Here is a 23,902-nt window from a genome sequence, read left to right as displayed (position 1 = left end):
CAATGTGCTCAGCACTGAGGTCTCAATTATACTTGTTGACTCTATTTGCCAAGCTATACTGATCAGACTCCCAAAGCATGCACATTGTTCTGAGCTCTGTCGAGGGAAGGGATTCTTCTGATGTTCTTCAAGTCTCTTTGAAAAGATGCAAATTCTTGAAATGGAGTAGGGACATTTGGGAAGACATTGAGAACCCCAAGCCCATGTGATGGGAGTACAGAGTTTAGCATAAATGGTGGAAGGGGCACAATACCTGACAAATATCCACCCATCCCATCAATTATCTCCTGGTCTGTGGGGCTTCTTGGTCATCTCAGAACCTATAAAGTGGATGCAAACCTTCCTCAATCCGAAGAAGATGATGTTATAACAACTCAGTTCATTGGTAATAGCACTATGTATGGATGATTACATTTTGTAAGTCTTTTAAGATCCACAGACAGCTTATGTTGGTTTTAGAATTATCATAAAAATTTGAATGAGAATGAAGATATCACCAAACAGGTGGTGCAGGGGGGAGTGCAGAAGGTTGTTTTTAAAGGTACAGCATCAACTAGGAAAATAGGCAAAAAAAAAATCACAGATAAAAGTTAACTCAGGTAAGTGTGAAGTAGTGTACTTTTGGAAGTTAAAGCAGGTCAAAATATAGTTAGCAAATGGCAGGGCCCTGGGGACTCTTGCAGAACAGAGAGAACAACAAGTAGATGGTTCTCAAAAGGTGGCAACACAACTACATATTAATGCAATTATAAAGAGGACATGACAGTAGCTACACTTCAATAGGAGGTTGAGGAAATTTGGTATCTCACCAACGATACTCACAAATTTCTATAGATGTATCATTAAGAATGTTCTAACTGGCTGCATCACCATTTTTATATGGGGCGGGGGAGGGGGCTACTGCACAGGATTGGAAGAAGCTGCATAAAGTTGTAAACTCAGTCAGCTCCATCATGGACACTAATCTCGGCAGCATCCAGGACATCTTCACAAGTGATGCCTCAAAAAGGAGGCATTCATCATTAAGGACCCCCATCAACCAGGAACATGCCCTGTTCTCATTGTTACCTTCAGGAAGGAGGTACAGAAGCCTGTAGGTGCACACTCAGTGATTCAGGAACAGCTTCTTCCCCTCTGCCATCAGATTTATGAATGGACATGGAACCCATGAACAATACCTCATTACTTTTTTCACTATTCATTTATTCTAAATTCAGTTTTTATTATTACAGTATATATTGCATTGTACTCTTGTTGCAAAGACAACAAATTTCACGAAATATGCCAATGATATTAAACCTGATTCTGATACATAGTTCGACAGGATGGTGAAGTAAGTGAATGCTATGTTTGCCTCCATTGGCAAAGGCATTGAGTACAAGAGTTGGGATATCATGTTATAGCTGATATCTAAATCAGCTGCAGTGATGCCTGGCTTTGTGAACTTCATCCTGAATGCTGTTTGCTTCCATTGTTTGTATGATTTGTTCTTCTCCTCTGCAGATTAGATGTTTTGATGGTCTTTTGTTTTAATGGGTTCTATTGGGTTTCTGTGTTTTGTAGCTGCCTATAAGAAAACAAATATCAAGGTTGTATAAAGTACACATGCTTTGATAATAAATGTAACTTTGAACTTTATACCACGTTTGTGAGATCACACTTGGAGCAATACGTGCAGCTCCAGTCACGTGTAGGAAGGATGGCACGAAGCTGAAAAGAGGGCAGGAAGGATTTACCAGCATGTTGCTGGGAGTGGGCAGATTGAATTATAGGAAGGCACTGGATAGGCTGCGGTTGTTTTCTTTGTAGGAGGCGGAGGGGGTGACCTGAGAAAGGTTTATAAAATCATGAGGAACATAGATAAGATGGACCGTCACAGGGCAGGGGAGTCTAAAACTAGAATGCATATGAGGTGAGAAGGGAAAGACATAAAGGGGCCCTGAGGGAACAAGTTATTCCATACACAGGGTGGCCATCATCATCATTATGCACTGTGTCGTATGACGTGGGCCATCATGGGCTTTCCATGGTTTGCCATTGCCTTCTTCTGGCAGTGTCTTTACAAGACGGCTGACCCCAGATACTATCAGTACTCAGAGATTGTCTGCCTGGCGTCAGTGATCACATAGCCAGGACTTGTGACGTGCACCAGCTGCTCACTCAACCATCCATCACCTGCTCCTATGGCTTCACGTGACCCTGATCAAGGGACTAAGCAGATGCTACACCTTGCCCAAGGGTGACCTGCAGGCTAGTGGGGGGAAGGAGTGCCTTACACCTCCCTTAGTAGAGACATATCTCCAGCCCACCACTCAAGGTAGATGGTAGGTATTGGGAATATCTATTTCTGGATCAATGGTTCAGAATTCCAATTGGAAATTCCATAACAACCAATATGCAGCCATATCAAAAATATATCTCTAAGAAAAATTATTATCAAAGTACATATATTTCACCATATACAACCCTGCAATTAATTTTCCTGTGGAAATACTCAATAAATCTATGGGATAATTACTATAACAAAAATCAATGAAAAAACACTATCTTGGGCATTCAGTCAGACCACAGAAGATGAACTGTGCACATAAATCAAGAAAGAAATAATAATAAGTAAGGAATAAATACCAAAAACATGAGATGAAGAGTCCTTGAAAGTGAAACCATAAGTTGTGGGAACATTTCAGTGAAGGGGCAAGTTCAAGAGGCTTATGGTTGAGAAGGTAATAACTGTTCCTGAACCTAGTGATATGGGTCCTGAGGCTCCTGTACCTTCGTTCTAATGACAGCAGCGAGAAGAGAGCCAGACCTATGTGGTGGAGGTCCCGGATGATGGGTGCTGCTTTCCTGCAACTGTTTCATGTAAATGAGCTCAATGGTGGGGAGGGCTTTGCCTCTGATGGACTGAAATATATCCATTAATTTTGTAGGATTTTCCATTCAAGGGCATTGGTGTTTCCATACCAGGCTGTGATACAGACAGTCAACATACTCTCCTCTACACATCTATGGAAGTTTGCTGAAGGGAATCCCTGGTCACGGATCACTCAAAATGGAGGAACAGTTGGGATGATATGGAGTACCTTGAATTTATTCTTTGGAAGTCCAAAAATAAATTGATGGTAAAGCATACACTTACCATGCTACCTATCCATCAAGCACATTTGTCTCACCTGTGAAAATGTCTCTATCTCCTGTCAGTAACCAACTGAGAGACCACAGAGTGGAAACAGCTCCTTCTGCCAAAGAGAGAGGAGGAGATGGTTGAGATTAGGGACTCTCTGATTAAAATGTAGATACATTTGGCCTTCAAATAATAATGACCTTCAAAGGAGAATTGGATATGTTATAACCATATAAACCATATAACAATTACAGCACGGAAACAGGCCATCTCGGCCCTTCTAGTCTGTGTCGAACGCTTACTTTCACCTAGTCCCACTGACCCGCACTCAGCCCGTAACCCTCCAATCCTTTCCTGTCCATATACCTATCCAATATTACTTTAAATGACAATACCGAACCTGCCTCTACCACTTCTACTGGAAGCTCGTTCCACACAGCTACCACTCTCTGAGTAAAGAAATTCCCCCTCGTCTTACCCTTAAACTATTGCCACCTAACTCTCAAATCATGTCCTCTTGTTTGAATCTCCCCTACTCTCAATGGAAAAAGCCTATCCACGTCAACTCTTATCTATCACCCTCATAATTTTAAATACCTCTATCAAGTCCCCCAACCTTCTACGCTCCAAAGAATAAAGACCTAACTTGTTCAATCTTTCCCTGCAGCTTAGGTGCTGAAACCCAGGTAACATTCTAGTAAATCTTCTCTGTACTCTATTTTGTTGATATCTTTCCTATAATTCGGTGACCAGAACTGTACACAATACTCCAAATTCGGCCTCCCCAATGCCTTGTACAATTTTAACATTACATCCCAACTCCTATACTCAATGCTCTGATTTATAAAGGCCAACATACCAAAAGCTTTCTTCACCACCCTATCCACATGAGATTCCACCTTCAGGGAACTATGCACCATTATTCCTAGATCACTCTGTTCTACTGCATTCTTCAATGCCCTACCATTTACCATGTATGGCCTATTATGATTATTCCTACCAAAATGTAGCACCTCACACTTAGCAGCATTAAACTCCATCTGCCATCGTTCAGCCCACTCTTCTAACTGGCCTAAATCTCTCTGCAAGCTTTGAAAACCTACTTCATTAACCACAATGCCACCTACCTTAGTATCATCTGCATACTTACTAATCCAATTTACCACCCCATCATCCAGATCATTAATGTATATAACAAACAACATTGGACCCAGTACAGATCCCTGAGGCACACCACTAGTCACTGGCCTCCAACCTGACAAACAGTTATCCACCACTACTCTCTGGCATCTCCCATCCAGCCACTGTTGAATCCATTTTACTACTTCAATATTAATACCTAACAATTGAACCTTCCTAACTAACCTTCCGTGCGGAACCTTGTCAAAGACCTTACTGGTCCATATAGACAACATCCACTGCTTTACCCTCGTCAACTTTCCTCGTAATCTCTTCAAAAAATTCAATAAGATTTGTCAAACATGACCTTCCATGCACAAATCCATGTTGACTGCTCCTGATCAGACCCTGTCTATCCAGATAATTATATATACCATCTCTAAGAAAACTTTCCATTAATTTACCCACCACTGATGTCAAACTGACAGGCCTATAATTACTAGGCTTACTCTTAGAACCCTTTTTAAACAATGGAACCACACAAGCAATACGCCAATCCTCCGGCACCATCCCCGTTTCTAATGACTTTTGAAATATTTCTGTCAGAGCCCCTGCTATTTCTACACTAAACTCCCTCAAGGTTCTAGGGAATATCCTGTCAGGACCCAGAGATTTATCCACTTTTATATTCCTTAAAAGCACCAGTACTTCCTCCTCTTTAATCGTCATAGTTTCCATAACTTCCCTACTCGTTTCCCTTACCTTACACTATTCAATATCCTTCTCCTTAGTGAATACCGAAGAAAATAAATTGTTCAAAATCTCCCCCATCTCTTTTGGCTCCACACATAGCTGTCCACTCTGATTCTCTAAGGGACCAATTTTATCCCTCACTATCCTTTTGCTATTAATATAACTGTAGAAACCCTTCGGATTTATTTTCACCTTACTTGCCAAAGCAACCTCGTATTTTCTTTTAGCTTTTCTAATTTCTTTCTTAAGATTCTTCTTACATTCTTTATATTCCTCGAGCACCTCATTTACTCCATGCTGCCTATATATATTGTAAATATCTCTCTTTTTCCTAACCAACTTTCCAATATCCCTTGAAAACCATGGCTCTCTCAAACTTTTAACCTTTCCTTTCAACCTAACAGGAACATAAAGATTCTGTACCCTCAAAATTTCACCTTTAAATGACCGCCATTTCTCTATTACATCCTTCCCATAAAACAAATTGTCCCAATCCACTCCTTCTAAATCCTTTCGCATCTCCTCAAAGTTAGCCTTTCTCCAATCAAAAATCTCAATTCTGGGTCCAGACCTATCCTTCTCCATAATTATATTGAAACTAATGGCATTGTGATCACTGGACCCGAAGTGCTCTCCAACACATACCTCTGTCACCAGACCTATTTCATTCCCTAACAGAAGATCCAACACTACCCCTTCTCTAGTTGGTTCTTCAATGTATTGCTGCAAAAAGCTATCCTGCACACATTTTACAAACTCCAAACCATCTATTCCTTTTACAGTATGGGCTTCCCAGTCTATGTGTGGAAAATTAATATCTCCCACAATCATAATCCTGTGCTTACTACAAATATCTATCTACTTGCAAATTTGCTCCTCCAATTCTCGCTCCCCATTAGGTGGTCTATAATACACCCCTATAAGTGTTACTACATCTTTCCCATTCCTCAATTCCACCCAAATAGTCTCCCTAGACAAGCCCTCTAATCTATCCTGCCAGAGCACCGCTGTAACATTTTCTCTGACAAGCAACGCAACACCTCCCTCTCTTGTCCCTCCGATTCCATCACACCTGAAGCAATGAAATCCAGGAATATTTAGTTGCCAATCACACCCCTCCTGCAACCATGTTTCACTAATAGCTACAACATCATATTTCCATGCATCAATTCATGCTCTAAGCTCATCCACCTTTTAATGCTCCTAGCATTAAAATAAATGCATTTAAGAAATTCTCCACCTCTTCTTCTCTGTTTATCTCTAACAGTACAAAGAACTTTATTGTCTTCTTTTTCTTCCTTCTCCCATACATCTGTTCCTACACTCTGGTTCCCCTCCCCCCTTGTATCTAGTTTAAATCCACTGCAGCCTCTCTAGCAAACCTACCTGCAAGAATATTTGTCCCCCTCCAGTTCAGATGTAAACCGTCCCACCGGAACAGGTCCCACCTTCCCTGGAAAACTGCCCAAGTATCTATAAATCTGAAGCCCTCCCTCCTGCACCATATTGATCTGCACTATCTTATTATTTCTAAACCCACCTGCACGTGACACTGGTAGCAATCCTGAGAATGCTATCCTGAAGGTCCTGTCCTTTAACTTGGCACCTAGCTCCCTAAACTCGCCTTTCAGGACCTCCTCACTCTTCCTACCCATGTCATTGGTCCCTACATGGCCCACGACATCCGGCTGCTCACCCTCCCTCTTGAGAATACTGAGAACTCAATCCGAGATATCGCGGATCCTGGCACCAGGGAGGCAACAGACCATCTGGGATTCTCGATATCTTCCACAGAACCTCCTACCTGTCCCCCTAACTATCAAATCCCCTATCACTACTGCTAATCTCCTTTCCCTCCTTCCCTTCTGAGCTGAGGGTCCAGTCTCAGTGACAGAGATGCAACCACTGCAACTTGTCCCTTGTAGGTCGTCCCCACCAACAGTATCCAAAATGGTATACTTATTGTTGTGGGAACGGCCACAGGGGTGCTCTGCTCTTCCTGTCTATTCCCCTTCCCTCTCCTGACAGTCACCCAACTACCTGTCTCCTGACTCCTAGGGGTGACTATCTCCCTGAAACTCCTGTTTATTTCTGCCTCTGCCTCCCGAATGATCCGAAGTTCATCCAGCTCCAGTTCCAGTTCCCTAACACGGTTTGTCAGGAGCTGTAGCTGGATGCACCTTTTGCAGGTGTAGTCATCAGGGACAACAGTGTTGGCCCTGACTTCCCACATACTGCAAACGGAGCACTCAACTGCCCTAACTGCTGCCTCCATTACCTACTCCTAAGCAAATTAGGTTAATTAAAGGAGCTTACCTGGCTTTACCTCACCTGGAGTGAAGCTCGTACTCAGCCTCTGCTCGCTTTTTAAATTCCCCCACTGATCTGAGGCCGACTTTCACGCGCTTGCGCAGTTGTGCCCCATTCAAACCTCGCCTCTGCCCATTCTCGCTGAAGTCTGATTGAGCCAAAGCCAACCCACTCTGCCTCAGTCCACTCCGATGATGGCCGCTGTATATGGTGGTCTTTCTTTTTAAACCTTTGGCATGCTACGTCACGGGCCTGCGCAGTCTAGCCTCTTTGCCATGATAATTTAAAAAAAAAAATAGCTTCTCTCCAAGCTTCTTTTACCTTTTCCCTCTCCACCTCTTGCTGCGATTTAAACAGGTGAAAAAAAAATTGTGATCTGGGGAAAATGTACAGGAGTGAGACTGTTTGGATTGTTCCGAAGGAGGAATGGCATACTCAATGCAATGAACTATTAATTATATATTTGAATAATTTGAGGCCACCAAGTCCAATTCAAACACAGGAGAGCTGGAGAGCATTGATAAAGGGGGATGATAAAAGTGATTAAAAGGAATGCGATGGAAGACAATATAATTCCATACAGATAACAGAAATCGCTAAGATTGTACAGGAACTTTCATCTTTGGCAATATCAACTGGGGGGGGGGGGGAGAGAGAAAAAGAAAAATTGGGTTAAGGATGCCATAAGGAGTAGCTGATCTCATCTCTTTGTAGAGTTAGAATTTGCATTTGTGTCTACTCTTCCGGGATTTTCAGTCTCACATTTGACGCTGATCTGGTTAGTGTGTAAGGGTAGAAGGATGGATGAATTCGGGGTAGACAATTTTGTGCTCCTTCAGATCTGATGTGGAATTGTTTACTTCCATCTGACCTGGTAGAAGGAGCTGCAGTTTAATGTTTCATCCAAAAGATGGCATTCCCAACAGTGCAGAACTTCATCAATGACATACTATTCTGAACTATATGATATCTTTTAAAATCACTACAACCTGACACAATGTACCCATTACCTTAAAGCAAATAAGATACTTGCATATATTGTGTATACATGGTCATGCTAATGCTTTCCTCTTTGAAGTATATTGGAACTAAATTTCTCCCAATTCTGAATTATTTTTCTTAGAGCCCCTTAGATGGTTACTTCCCCCTTACCAAATCATTTTGCAGAAGCAATTGAAATTCATTTCAAAATTGTCTATTTCAGTTTGACATTATATTCACATGTAATTTAAAAATAAGCCACCAAATATTTGTGATAAGAAAATCGTTTTTTTTTGTCACTTGCAAATTGAGCTTGCTTTAATTGAATTATTTTAAATATTTAAACAGAGGTTTCATTCCAAAACACATCCTAATGAACCTTAATGGACACTATTTTGATTGCTTATTCAGGCGGATAGGTTATCTGATGTTCACCACTGATATGAAATTATTAATTATCATAACTGAAATAATTGAGGGAATTAGAAATGTTTTATTATTGTCACACACTAAGAAACTTATCTTGTATACTGATCATACAGATATAAGTCAGTCATTACACAGTACTTTGAGACACAAAGTAAAACAATAACATATTGCAAAACAAAGTGTAATAGCTACAGAGAAAGTGCAGTGCAGATACACAATATGGTGTAAGATTCTACAGAGATAAACAGTCCATCTATAGAACCAGCAAACCATTGAATAGCCTTGAGAACAGAGTAGAAGCTGTCCTTGAGCCTGGTGGTACGTGGTTTCAGGCTTTTGTATCTCCTGCCTGATGGAAGAAGAGAGAAAGTCCAGGGTGGGAGCAGTCTTTGATTCTGCTGGCTGCTTTACTGAGGTAGTGAGAAGTATTGACAGAGTCCATGGAGGGGAGATCGGTTTCCATGATGTGTTGGAACAGAGCCCCACAACTCTCTACAGTTTCTTGAGGTCACATGCAGACAGGTACCTTACCAAGCAGTGACACAAGACAGGATGCTTTCTATAGCGTGTCAATAAAATTGGTAAAGATTACAGCAGTGCTCAGGCAGAACAGATTAGAGGGCTTGTCTACTGAGGCCATATGGGTGGAGCTGAGAAACAGGAAAGGTATGACCACATTAATGGGGTTGACTCCCAATAGTCAGCGAGAATTGGAGGAGCAAATCTGCAGAGAGATAGCAGACAACTGCAGGAGACAGAAAGTTGTGATTGTAGGGGATTTTAATTTTCCACGTATTGATTGGGACTACCATACTGTTAAAGGTCTAGATGGTTTAGAGATTGTAAAATGTATTCAGGAAAGCTTTTTCCTTTTTAGTTGACTCGGGAATTTTAGAAATTTGGAGGTTTTTACATCCTAATGATAGAGTTCTCTTTCTTTTCTCATGTTTATCATAATTACTTTAGAATAGATTACTTCTTTATTGATTCTCAATTAGTTTCGTCTGTCACCACCTGTGAGTATGATGCAATTGCCATTTCTGATCATAAACCTTTGAAACTATCAATTAAATTTAGTGATGTAACTTTTAGTACTAGACATTGGCGGTTCAATTCTATTTTGCTTCAGGATTTAAATTTTTAAAATTTCATTAAAGAACAGATTGCTTTTTTCTTTTCATCTAATTCAATGGAAGAAATTTCCAGTGGGATATTATGGGATACCTTTAAAACATATATCCGTGGACAAATTATTTCATACTCTGCCGGATTGAAAAAATGAATTAATAGTGAGATACGTACATTGGTTGATAAGATTAAAGAAATTGATAAAAAAAATATTTTATTGCTCCCAATTTGGAGCTTTAGAAAGAGAGAGTTGAACTTCAAATGCAATATAGTTTGTTATTAACATCCCCGATTGAAAACCAATTACTTAAAACTAGGAGTCATTTTTATATACATGGTGATAAATCAGGTAAATTGTTGGCTAACCAATTGACAGCTGCTTTGGCAAAACGTCAGATTAATAAACTTCATAGACGGGATGGTACTTTGACGGTTAACCACGATGAAATTAATATACCTTTTCAAGAATTTTATACCAATTTATATCAATCAGAATTTCCTGATGATCCTACCATAATGCATGAATTTTTAAAGAAACTAAGTATTCTGAAATTACCGGCTGATGAATGTTTAGCACTAGAGACACCCATTACTGAAGAGGAAATAAAGTTTATTTTTTCGATAAACTCTGGTAAAGCACCTGGCCCGGATATACAGCTGAATTTTTAAAATCTTTTTCAGATTTACTTACTCCCTGATTATGTGGAATTTTTAAAGATGCTTTATTAGTAGATAAATTATCACAATCCTTTTATGAAGCATCTATTTCTTTAATTCCTACAAAAGATAAAGATCCCACTGAATGCGCATCATACAGACCATCGTTGTTAAATGTGGATTCTAAAATCTTTTCCAAAATATTAGCAATTAGATTAGAGAAGATACTGCCTCAAATTATCTCTGAGGATCAGACAGGATTTATTAAAAATCATTATTCACATTTTAATATTGGGAGGTTAATGAACATTGTATATGCTACTTCATCTAATACTCCAGAATGTGTTATTTCGCTGGACGCCGAGAAGGTGTTTGATAGACTTGAATGGGAATATTTATTTAATATACTTGAGAAATCTAGTTTTAGCTCAAAATTTATATCTTGGATTCAATTGATATATCATACACCCATGGCTGCTGTATTTACCAGTAATCAGAGATCTTTTTTTAAAAGGCTTTTTTGAGGTACTAGACAGGGCTGCCCTCTAAGCCTTTACTATTTGATATTGCCCTGATGCCCTTGGCAATTGCTATTCATGACTCACCTAATATATTTGGCATTATTTGTGGGAATGGGACACATAAAATATCACTATATGCAGATGACCTGTTATTATATATTTCTAACCCAGAGAAATCCATTCTTGCAGTAATAACACTACTTGCTCAGTTCAATAGTTTTTCTGGTTATAAATTGAATCTTGATAACAGTGTTCTTTTCCCATTAAATATGCAAGTTCCAATTTGTAGACAATCACCATTTAGATTAGTTACTGATTATTTTACTTATTTGGAGGTTAAAATTACTAATAAGTATAAGGATCTATTTAAAGTTAATTTTTTACCTTTAATTGATCATGTTAAACAACTGTTTACTAAGTGGTCCCCACTGTCCTTATCTTTGATTGGCAGAATTAATGCTATTAAGATGTTTATTTTACCTAAATTTCTGTATCTATTTCAGACAGTATCAATTTTCAATCCTAAATCTGTTGTTGATATTATTGATTCTAAAATTTCTTCATATATATGGCAGTATAGAAATCCCAGGTTATGTAAGAAATATTTACAGAAATCAAAAAAGGAAGGCAGTTTGGCTTTGCCCAATCTTAGATTTTATTATTATACACAAGAGTTGGATGAAACTCAGTCTCCATGATGGATGAACCTTGAGCGGGAGTCTGCACATAGGTTTTCACTGGCTTCTATTTTGGGAGCTGCGTTTCCTTTTGCAATTACTAAATTGAATAAACAAATGATAAATCCAATAGTTAAACATACAATACGAATATGGTTTCAATTTCATATTTTTTTTGGATTGAATAAATTTATCCTGTCAAGTCTTATTATATCTAACTTTATTTTCCAGCCATCTAGAATTGATCAAGCTTTTTTAAATGGAAAACAAAAGGAAGCAAAAAGCAAAAAGGAGGCTGGGTTCGACGGAACTTTCATTGTGTGCTGCGTCTGCGAGGCTGAGTCCAGGGGCGCCGTGGAAGTCCATAGCGGGGGTATTCCCTTCTGCCGCCTGCATGGGATGACGAGTCTATCGGGGACCCTGAGGTCTTGTGGAAACTGTGTGGTGGTTTCTTTCGAGCTTATAGTCTTTTAACATCTTTGGACTATTTTTACTGTGCCCATGGTCTGTTTTTTTTTTATCAATTATGCTATTGTTTGCACGGTTGTAACTATATGTTGTAACTCTGTGGTTTTGTGCAGGTCTTGTAGCTTTAGTTTTTGCTCTTGTTTTGTTTGGTGGATTTGGAGCTCCTTTCCGGCGAACGTGCTAAGACGGTAGCGCGATATTAATACGCAGCAGCCTCTCCGGACTCTGGATTGGGGATTGCCAAATGTTATGTGGATTTTCTAGTGTAGTCTGTTTTGTCATATGCTTTTGTGATACCATTCTGGAGGAACATTGTCTCATTTATTAACTGCATTGCATTTGTGGTTTCTAAATGACAACAAACTGAATCTGAATCTGAATAACATGCTTTCATGATTGTTTCATGGATGATTGTTTTATGTGTTTTGAACAGTTGTCTAATATAATTTGCCTATATCACATTTTTTCTGATATTTACAGATTAGGAACTTTCTGAATGCTACTTTATCTACCTTTCCGATATCACATCAAATCAAAGTTACAGAAAAAAATTTAGGTTTAACCCCTATCAGAAGAGTTCAATAGCAATTCTTTATGATCTGATTACGAAAATGTGTCTAGGTACATCTGATAAAATTAAGAATGAGTAAGAAAGAGAACTTCAAATATCTTTATCTGCAGAGAAATGGGAGAAAATTATTAAACTAGTTAATACTTCTTCAATGTGTACCAGACATGCTTTGATACAATTTAAGGTGGTTCATAGGGCTCATATGTCTAAGGATAAGTTAGCACATTTTTACCATCACATAAATCCTGTTTGTGATAAATGTAATTCTGAAGTAGCCTCCTTGACAGATATTTTTGATATTATTTCAGTAGTTCTGTGTGCTGATTTACAGCCTCATCCTATTACTGCAATTTTTGGACTACCAGTGATAGACTCCAGTCATTTATCCTCATCAGCTTGTCATTTAATTGCATTTGTCACATTAATAGCCAGAAGATCCATTTTACTTAAATGGAAAGATTCCAATCCCTCTACCACATTTCAATTGTTTTCCCCAAACGATAGCATGTTTAAACTTGGAAAAAAATTAGGAGTGGTACTATGGACCCTTCAGTTAAATTTGAAGAAACTTGGAGACCACTTATTCAACATTTTCATATGATATAAGTTGACCCTTTCTGAATCTTTTTTTTGGTAACTTTTTTGTTCATGTATGGTGGAGTTAATGACAAATTATAATTTTAACTGATGAAACATGGTAGCCCAATCTTTCTTTCTTTGTCCTTTTTAGTTTAGTTTTTCTTAGTTTAGGGTTTTTTTTCTCTTTCATAAATATCTTTTTCATGATTAATTATTAAGAGATTGGGAGGCTAAACTCTATTTGTTACTTGAAATACGTGTTTTTACATGTTACTGTTATTAATGTAATCCCGATCTCTCAAAATATTTAAAAAATTATTTAATTAAAAAAACGAGAAAATCTTTCAAAAAAAGGGAAAACTTTCTAAGTCAATATATAGAGGTACCAACTAGAGAGGATGCAATGTTAGATCTCCTATTAGGAAATGAGTTAGGACAGGTGACAGAAGTGTGTGTAGGGAAACACTTTGGTTCCAGTGATCATAACACCATTAGTTTCAACTTGATCGTGGATAAAGATAGATTTGGTCCTTAGGTTGAGGTTCTAACCTGGAAAAAGGCCAAATTTGAAGAAATGAGAAAGGATCTAAAAAGCGTGGATTGGGACAGGTTGTTCTCTGGCAAGGATGTCATTGGTAAGTGGGAGGCCTTCAAAGGAGAAATTTTGAGTGCAGACTTTGTATGTTTCTGTCAGGATTAAAGGCAAAGTGAATAAGAACAAGGAACCTTGGTTCTCTAGGGATACTGGAACTCTGATTAAGAATAAGAGAGAGATGTATGACATGTATAGGAAACAGGAAGCTAATAAGGAGCTTGAGGAGTATAAACAGTGCAATAAAAAACTTAAGAAAAAAATCAAGAGGGCTAAAAGAAATGAGGTTGCTTTGGCAGTCAAGGTGAAGGATAATCCAAAGAGCTTCTATAGGTATATTAAGAGCTAAAGGATAGTAAGGGATAAAATTGGTCCTCTTGAAGATCAGAGTGGTCGGCTATGTATGGAACCAGAAGAAATGGGGGAGATCTTAAATGTTTTTTTGCGTCTGTATTTACTAAGGAAACTGGCATGGAGTCAATGGAAATGAGGCAAACAAGTAGTAAGGTCATGGAACCTATACAGAATGAAGAGGAGGAGGTGCTTGCTATCTTGAGGCAAATCAGAGTAGATAAATTCCCAGGACCAGACAGGGTATTCCCTCAGACCTTGAAGGAGACTAGTGTTGAAATTGCAGGGGCCCTGGCAGATATATTTAAAATGTCGGTATCTATGGGTGAGGTGCCGGAGGATTGGAGGATGGCTCATGTTGTTCCATTGTTTAAAAAAGGCTCTAAAAGTAATCTGGGAAATTACAGGCCGGCAAGTTTGATGTCGGTAGTAGGTAAATTATTGGAAGGAGTACTAAGAGATGGGATCTACAATTATTTGGATAGATAGGGACTTATTAGGGAGAGTCAACACGGCTTTGTGTGTGGTAGGTCATTTTGAACAAATCTATTGGAGTTTTTTGAGGAAGTTACCAGGAACGTGAATGAAGGGAAGGCAGTGGATGTTGTATACATGTACTTCAGTAAGGCCTTTGACAAGGTCCTGCATGGGAGGTTAGTTAGGAAGATTCAGTCGCTAGGTATACATGGTAAGGTAGTAAATTGGATTAGACATTGGCTCAATGGGAGAAGTCAGAGAGTGGTAGTGGAGGATTGCTTCTCTGAGTGGAGGCCTGTGTCTAGTGGTGTGACACAGGGATCAGTGCTGGGTCCGTTGTTATTTGTCATCTATATCAATGATCTGAATGATAACGTGGTAAATTGGATCAGCAGATTTGCTGATGATACAAAGATTGGAGGTGTAGTGGACAGTGAGGAAGGTTTTCAAAGCTTGCAGAGGGATTTGGACCAGCTGGAAAAATGGCAGATGGAGTTCAATACAGACAAATGTGAGGTGTTACACTTTGGAAGGCCAAACCAAGGTAGAACATACAAGGTAAATGGTAGGGCACTGAGGAGTACAGTAGAACAGAGGGATCTGGGAATACAGATACAAAATCCCCTAAAAGTGGCACCACAGGCAGATAGGGTAGTAAAGAGAGCTTTTGGTACATTGGCCTTTATGAATCAAAGTATTGAGTATAAGAGTTCGAATGTTATGGTGAGGTTGTATAAGGCATTGGTGAGGATTTGGAGTATTGTGGTTTGGTCACCGAATTATAGGAAGGATATTAGTAAGGTTGAAAGAGTGCAGAGAAGGTTTACGAGGATGTTGCCGGGACTTGAGAAACTAAGTTACAGAGAAGGGTTGAATAGGTTAGGACTTTATTCCCTGGAGTGTAGAAGAATGAGGGGAGATTTGATAGAGGTATATAAAATTATGATGGGTGTAGATAGTGAATGCAAGCAGGCTTTTTCCACTAAGGCTAAGGGAGAAAAAAACCAGAGGACATGGTTTAAGGGTGAAGGGGGAAAAGTTTAAAGGGAACATTAGGAGGGGCTTCTTCACATAGAGTGGTAGGAGTGTGGAAATGAGCTGCCAGATGAAGTAGTAAGTGCAGGCTCACTTTTAACATTTAAGAAAAACTTGGACAGGTACATGATGAGATGTGTATGGAGGGATATGAGCCAGGTGCAGGTCAGTGGGACTAGGCAGAAAAATGGTTTGGCACAGCCAAGAAGAGGCCTGTTTCTGTGCTGTAATGTTCTATGGTTGAAGGGAATATGCCAAATTTCTTTAACCTCCTGAGGAAGTAGTACCTGTCTGGTGTGGTTTCTTGCCCATGGTTGGTCTTGGACAGACTATTGGCAATGTTTACTCCTAGGAACTTGAACTTGGTCAGGGAGTTTAAGCTTAAAAAAAAACCAAAATGCGTTATTTGCCAATAATGCCCATGCTCACAAGTACAGAATGCCATTGTAGAAAGTAAAGGAAATGCAGAAACATCATGATCTTGGTAATTTAGGTACACAAAATGGTGCCAACAGAACAAATAAATTGAGAAAGATGTTAAACAGCATTTGAAATTTCTGGCTTTATTAATGGAAAAACAAAGACATTCTACTAAAGGTTTCTGTTAAGTCAATTGAATTACCATAAATCTGTGGGTCTAAGGAGGGGATAAAGGATCAGCCATGATTGAATGGCAGAGCAGACTTGACAGGCCAAATGGCCTCATTCTGCTCCTATGTCTTATGGTCTAACGCTATGGACTATTCTTGGCATGTCAGATCTTATCTCAACATTTTGAGTATCGTATCCAGCCCTTAGTACCACATCTGAGGAAGAACGTCAAAGAGGGTATAAATATGGTACCAGGAATAAAGACCTTTAGTCACAGGGTTGAAATACTTTCTTATTTTAGAGACAGTAGCTATTCACCCCATGAGATCTACCAGCAGAATAATCCCATCAGTACTGCTATGCTTTGTAGCTTTAAAACATTAAACTAATTCAAAGGAAGATACAGGAGTCTGGGAATGTGGGTCTAACTTTGAGTTTTACTTTAAGTGAAGCATGCACGTACTACATGGTAGCATGATGATGTAATCAATTAACTTATTTATACATGTAACATGTAATTATTTAAACAACCATGAATGCTTAATCAAACAATATATTTACCAGATTATTGAAATATTAAATACAGAACAAGTATCATACTCCATTTCCCTGGAGCCACTCTCTCACATGCCCATTGACCCCCACATCACCAACCTGGAGAAATGAGAGCAAGGCACAGTTAGAGATATGGAGAAACTCAGAGGGCTTCTCCACAGATTCATAAAGGTAGCATGACAGGCCAACAAGGTAGCTATAAAGCCAAATTGAATGCCCTCTCTCTTTAGCCGAGGCATAGATTATAAGATCAGAGGCATCATGCTAGAACTACATAGGCAAGTGTTGTGCCATAGTTTCAGTACTGCATACTGTTATGGTCACCACATTACAGGAAAGATGTGATTACATAAAGTCTGCAGAGAGGATTTGCAATGATGTTGACAGAACTGCCCACAAGAAAATGAATCTCAGGGTTGTATATGGTGACATATGTACTTAGATAATAAATTTACTTAGCACTTTGATGTTGGTACGAATATAGATCAATACTAATTGCTAGTTACCCCGACATTGGTGGAGTACATAATTAGGACCATGCTCTCTTCTCACTGCTGCATTCAGGAAGATGGTACAGGAGCCTCAGGACTCACATTACTATGTTCAGAAACGGTTATTACCCCTCAATCATCAGGCTCTTAAACCAGATGGGACAACTTCACTCACCCCATCACTGAAATGTCCCACAACCTATGGACTCACTTTCAGGAATTCTTCATCTCATGTTCTCAATATTTATTGCTTACTTATTTAATTTTTTTCTTTTGTATTTACACATTTTGCTGTCTTTTTTTGCACATTGGTTGTTTGTTCACTCTGTTGAGTGCAGTCTTTGTTGATTCTATTATTCAGAATCAGGTTTAATATCACTGGTATGATTCATTAACTTTATTGTAGCAGTACAATGAAATACACAATAAACATAGAGAAAAAACTGAATTACACTAAGTATATAGATGTCTATTAAATAGTTAAGTTAAAATAAGTAGTGCAAAGATAAAACAGAAATAAAAAGCAGTGAGGTAGTGTTCATTGGTTCAACATCGATTCAGAAATCTGATGGCTGAGGGGAAGAAGCTGTTCCTGAGTTGTGAGTGTGTGCCTTTAGGCTTTTGAACCTCCTTTCTGCTGGTAACAATGAGAAGAGGTCATGTCCTGGGTGGTGGGGTTCCTTGGGTGGTGGGTGATGGATGCTGCATTTCTAAGGCACCGCTCCTTGAAGATGTCTTGGATGCTACGGAGGCTTGTACCCATGATGGAACTGACTAATTTTACAAGTTTCTGCAACTTACTTCGATCTTATTCAGTAGCGCCACCCCCGTACAAGATTGTGATGCAGCCTGTCAGAATGTACTCCACAGTACATTTGTATAAGTTTGAGTGTTTTAGTTGACAAAACAAATCTCTTCAAGCTCTGGATGAAATATAGCCACTGCCTTGCCTTCTTTATAGCTGCACCAATATGTTGAGCCCAGGTTAGGTCCTCAGAGATACTGGCACCCAGGAACTTGAAATTGCTCACTCTCTCCACTTCTGATCCCTAAATGAGGGGATTGGTTTGTGTTCCCTCATCTTACCCTTTCCAAAGTTCACAGTCAGCTCTTTCGTCTTGCGGAGGTTGAATGCAAGGTTGCTGTTGTGACACCACTCAACTAACTGCTATATCTCGCTCCTGTATGCCCTGAAATTCTACCAACAATGGTTGTATCATCAGCAAATTTATAGATGGTATTTGAGCTATGCCTAGCCACACATCTCTTGGATTTACTGGGTATGCCCACAAGAAAACAAATCTCAGTGTTATAATATGCCTACATATATGTACTTTGACAAAGATGTTGCCAGACCTGGAAGCTCTGAGGGAATATTGAATAGCCTGGGGTAATTTTGTTTGGACCAGGGGAGGTAGAAAGGAGTCTTAATTGAATATAAAGAAGGGCCTAGAAAGAGGATTCAGGAATGGAATATTTAGTTTAAGCAGAGGGGTCAAAATTGATCGAGTTTCAAAGTATTGGGAAAAGAATTAGAATAGAGATGAGGATTTCTTTCCCCATTCTCATGATGGCAAGGATCTACAACTTAAACTGTTCTTAAGTGTGATAGACACTTAAAAACACTTGGATATGAATGACAAGATATACAAGGGTTGGAAAGTAGGACTAGGCTGGAAGAGTTTTTTAGATCAGCACAAGTATGATGAATTTTGAATGATTTATGTTCAATTTGTGTTTTATTCTTGTTAATGTTGTGTCTCTAATGCTATGTGCTGATGCAAGTGTCAAATACCTATGCAAATAAGTATCTGTACATGTAAATAAATTTGACTTTGGCAGACTTCAGTGTCATAAATTTTCTAACAGTTCAATAAACTCCCTCTTTTTTCCATATTCCATTATTATTTTCAGTGTTATTTCTTTCATTTCTGCTTTTTTTTACTGCACTAGATGGCAGTCTATTCCATAACCACATCAAGATAATTACGTTAAATTCATCCAGTTCCCCATGCTTACTTGTTCTGTGTAGTCAACGATCGGGGTCATCAAGTTTAAAACTAGTTAAGGAATTGTTGGCAACAGCTTTCCTTGTTAGCAACTTTTCATTCCCAGCATTCTCACTGTCCCATTATGTCACTCTCATTAGATTGTCTGCATGTAAGAAATAAACGATCCTCACAGATTTTAGACACTTCCTTTGCTGCCTCTGTTATTTATCAATGTTTCCTCTTGGTCAATTTTCTTTTCTTTATATTTAACTTCAAGCTTACTGCCATTTAACACCAAATGCAACAACGTTCCTCTGGACCAAGTTGCACAACACAGTAGATAAAGTAGTAGTCCCACAAATAAATTAACAAATAATAAGGTGCATTTATAACAATCAAAAAGAAGCTGTTTCCCTTCCTAACAGTCCTTATCCTAATGCTACAGTACCTCCTGCCTGATGATAGTGGGTCAAGGAGAAAAAGTAAAGGTCACGGCTGATTCTGAATACATTACTGCATTATCATCCAGCTACAAAATGGCTGGTTGGTTTAGGAAATATTTCTGGCCACAGACCCACCAATTTACATCAAAAATAGAACCCTTGGGCAACATCTAATCTTACGTAACAGTGTTTAATAAACATTTTGTCAGAAACCTGCAGATTGAACCTGATCATCTGATACATTTGCTGTTTAATACTGGATAGTTGATTTGGTTAATGTGTAAGGATGAAGGTCATTCTCTCCTGGTGGTTTTAAGCATATTCCATGTTACGTCCAGTAACAACCTTGATCAATTGACATAAATCCTAGTACCATGATTATCATTTAAGGTGGTGCATTTGATGATTTCACTAAAAGAAACACAAGCTTTCTTAGAGTATGCCCAACTTGTGTATGTGGAAGTCTAACTAGGTAAAATGGCCTTCATGAATCCAGAACAGTTGAATGTCTGATTTCAATGAAGCAAGACATCTTGTACATGGCTGAAGGTCCAGTACTGATCCTCGTGGTTTCCCATCCGAAACTATTGGTTCTCTGCATATTCTATTAACCCAACTATGTTCAACAACTTCAAAATAAGTGTTTGCAATTTTGTTTTTGAAGTGTATGTTTAATAGGTTGCTAAGAGAAATAATCTAAGGTTTTCTGTCCTTACCTGCAACATTAGGCTGTCCCTCAGTGGAGTTGATCTTTCAATCAAATTAAGTAGCTTTTGTAGATATCCAAACACATACAGTATATACTGGAATGCTCCCAAGATGTCTGGACTCCTGGTAAAGTTAGAAATATGCTTCGCCAATGGCTCCAAGTATAACTAGGTAAAAAAGTAATTGAGTTAACTATCAGATCATAAAAGTAATCAAAACAAGGGCCAAAGTAGAACAAGTGGTTTTGGTATCTTCATCCACTATTGTAATAGAACACATCACTGCTGAGGACAAGCTGTCTCCACCACTATCTACACTTCTGTGGCAATTGGGCTTGAAAAGTATTATTGGTAAAACACTTTTGGATCACAGAGGACAGCTGCATATGAATGCAATTTTTAATTATAAGCCTCAATCTTTACAGTCATTTCTAGTAACCCTTTGTGTAGAACTAATAGGTTTGGCCAAAAATGCTTTGTTAATAGAAAGCAGAGAGTAATAACGCAAGTGTGTGGTTCCAGCTGGGTAACTGACTCACAGAATCCTCAGGGAATGGTCCTGGGGCCACTGTTCTTCACACATATTAACATCAGTGAGGAGGGAATATGTAGAATGTCTACATTTATTGCTGAACATACTCTGAAGGAATGACAATGACCATAAGGAACTACAATGATTCAAAGATTGATAGGATTATTACCTTAAGGGAGTGTGTTTCAAAACAATGATGAAGGAACTGCAATAAAACTTATCAATGGATAGAAAATTTACAGCAAAAACCCAAGATTAATTTCACAAACAAATATGGCTATTTGAATTAAGCACAAAGAAAAGACAAAAATGTTTGATGAATAATTGGGAAGAACCAATAGAAAAGATGGAAATAAAACACATGGATAAGTATTAAAAAGTAAATTATAGAGAAGTGTCCTGTGTAACTGACAAGTTACTGTAAAGAGATAAAACAGAAAAAGAAAAAGTTTGATGTAGGTTTTTAAATACTTTCGTAACAATTGCAAAAAGATAGTTTTCAAAAAAAAAGGCACAAAATGAAATATTTTAAGATTTGTTAAAATGTTAATTGAAAATTATATTATTTGTTGTTTTTAAATGAGTGACTGCTGAATGGCATTCCATATCGGATTGGCCTGGGCTCTTTGTGGTTTACCAGAAACAAAACTTTAGTCTTGATCAATTTGTAACCAAATAATTTCCATCCTTAAGGCACAGTTCCATCATCACCATCTCTTTCTAACAAAATTTTTCATGTTTATATTTTTGATTACATTTTCTAGATTTACAAAGACTTAATTACAGAATCGTAAGCCTCCTTTCATCTTATGGAGACTAAAGTTTAAACCCTTGCTCTGGGATCGTTTCAGTTTGATTTCTCTTTCCACCCTCATTCCTTTCTGACGTTTGCATGAAACAATATCGGGCTCTTTAAGGTTGATGGCATATTTTTCCAGATGATGACTTTTGAATCAGATATCCATGTCAATAGCACTTATTTCCACCTCCAGAATAAAATAACATTAATTCTGCTATATCAAAGGTGATTATCAATACATATAGTGTTCCTGTGACCCAATGTGACATTAAATGCAAACTGACTTGGCACCTGGACTTTTGTAAATGGATGTCAAAATCACAATCACTCCCTGTTTCCTGGCCTCAGGATTATTTAGACTGCTGGCACCAAACCATGCAACATCTCAGAGCTCACCGCTTTAGGTAGGTCATTAAACTCAGCATTTAAGCAGAGGAGGCAGGACCAGGCAGTACTGACATGCAGTTTGCTACACCTGTGTTTTTTCCAGATGCCTTATTTCTAGATAACGTACATTTTTAAAACTCACTCTTCTGGAAGGAGGCATCAGTGGTAAAGATGCTCATCTTTAACTTCCAAGGTGATGGTAAACTCCTGCTGTTCTTCTGGAAAAGACACTTTCTATAAGGCAAAAAGGTTCCAAGATTTAGACCAACAAAGTTGAAGGAAGGATAATATAATCCCCATTCAGAATGATGTGCACTTGAAGATCATGGCAATTCCATAGAGCTCGAGGTTGCAGAGTTTTAGAGTCCTGGTATGCAAGTACAGTGCAGTTTGTAAATGCCACACACTGCAGCCAAAGTGCAGCAACGCTGGAGTACCAATTAAGTATTCTGCTTTGTCCTTACTCATCAGCCTTGTGTAATTGTAGTAGACACTCTAAGTGGCAACACACTCCGCTCACTGGCAGCAATGCTGGCTAATTGAGATGGGAGATGCTAGTCCAATGTAGTTACAGCTTCAACTAGTCCATAGATCAGTACATTAATGGACACTGAAGCAGATTATTATATGGGCAAAATGTTCTTTGAAACTCAAAATTAAAAATTTTAGTTTTTATAATTTATAAAATACAGGGGAACTTATTTCAGCAACATTAGGGTGGTACAAAATAATGTTCTAATACCATTAAAAGGTAGTAAAGGAACTGCTAGGGTTTGACCTCAATTATTCCTTATGCTCTGCCTCTAAATAACGAGTGGAAAAACAACACGTATTGGAAAAAATGAAAACACTTTGATTGACCCTCCTATCTTTGTAAATTCCCAAGAACTTATTTTTTCTTCCTCTAAAGGATTTCATGTATCATATAAAAAATTTTTGTGCCACACCTGAGATTATCTTTATGACAGCTTTGTGCAAGATCTTAATTACAGAGACATTAGTCTTTGCTAAATGACTTTTTTCTGATATGATGCGAGGGTGTTTTCAAGACTTTTACTCAACAGATCCCAGGAAGGTATTTTGGTGGGGGGGGGGGGGGGGGTTGGGGGTTGCTCATAGTTACACCTTTGGCTTAGACAAAAGACGGGAGTTGCTCATTTTTAGTCCAAGGGAATGGTCATGGAAGGGAACCCATCTGGTCTCTATTTATAAAGTGTTGGCACTGAAGAATTGGACATTCATGGTGAGTTCATCCATTCCCACCATTCTGAACAAATGGTTATTAGGTTCATCAGATTGATTCCTGGGATGGCAGGACTTTCATATGAAGAAAGTCTGGATCGACTGGGCTTATACCTGCTGGAATTTAAAAGATTGAGGGGGGATTTTATTGAAACGTATAAAATTCTAAAGGGATTGGACAGGCTAGATGCAGGAAGATTGTTCCCAATGTTGGGTAAGTCCAGAATGAGGGGTCACAGTTTAAGGATAAAGGGAAAGCCTTTTAGGACCGAAATAAGGAGAAACTTCTTTACACAGAGAGTGGTGAATCTGTGGAACTCTCTGCCACAGGAAACAGTTGAGGCCAGTTCATTGGCTATATTTAAGAGGGAGTTAGATATGACTCTTGTGGC

The 23,902-nt window shown here is 38.6% G+C and overlaps 1 long non-coding RNA gene across 1 annotated transcript in view; it reads left to right on the top strand.

The window, feature by feature from the left end:
- Window positions 1–13,435, top strand: part of LOC140714706 (uncharacterized) — a 66,885-nt gene extending 53,450 nt beyond the window's left edge. The window contains exon 3 of the long non-coding RNA XR_012095977.1: window positions 11,931–13,435. This is a non-coding gene — a long non-coding RNA (uncharacterized lncRNA). The remainder of the gene's footprint in view (window positions 1–11,930) is intronic.
- The last annotated feature ends 10,467 nt before the right edge of the window (window positions 13,436–23,902 follow it).

The sequence above is a fragment of the Hemitrygon akajei genome, chromosome 2 (genome assembly GCF_048418815.1).
Source record: "Hemitrygon akajei chromosome 2, sHemAka1.3, whole genome shotgun sequence".
NCBI classification, from domain to species: domain Eukaryota; kingdom Metazoa; phylum Chordata; class Chondrichthyes; order Myliobatiformes; family Dasyatidae; genus Hemitrygon; species Hemitrygon akajei.
Note: the sequence above shows the minus strand (reverse complement) of the source record. Positions and strands in the feature narration are given on the sequence as shown.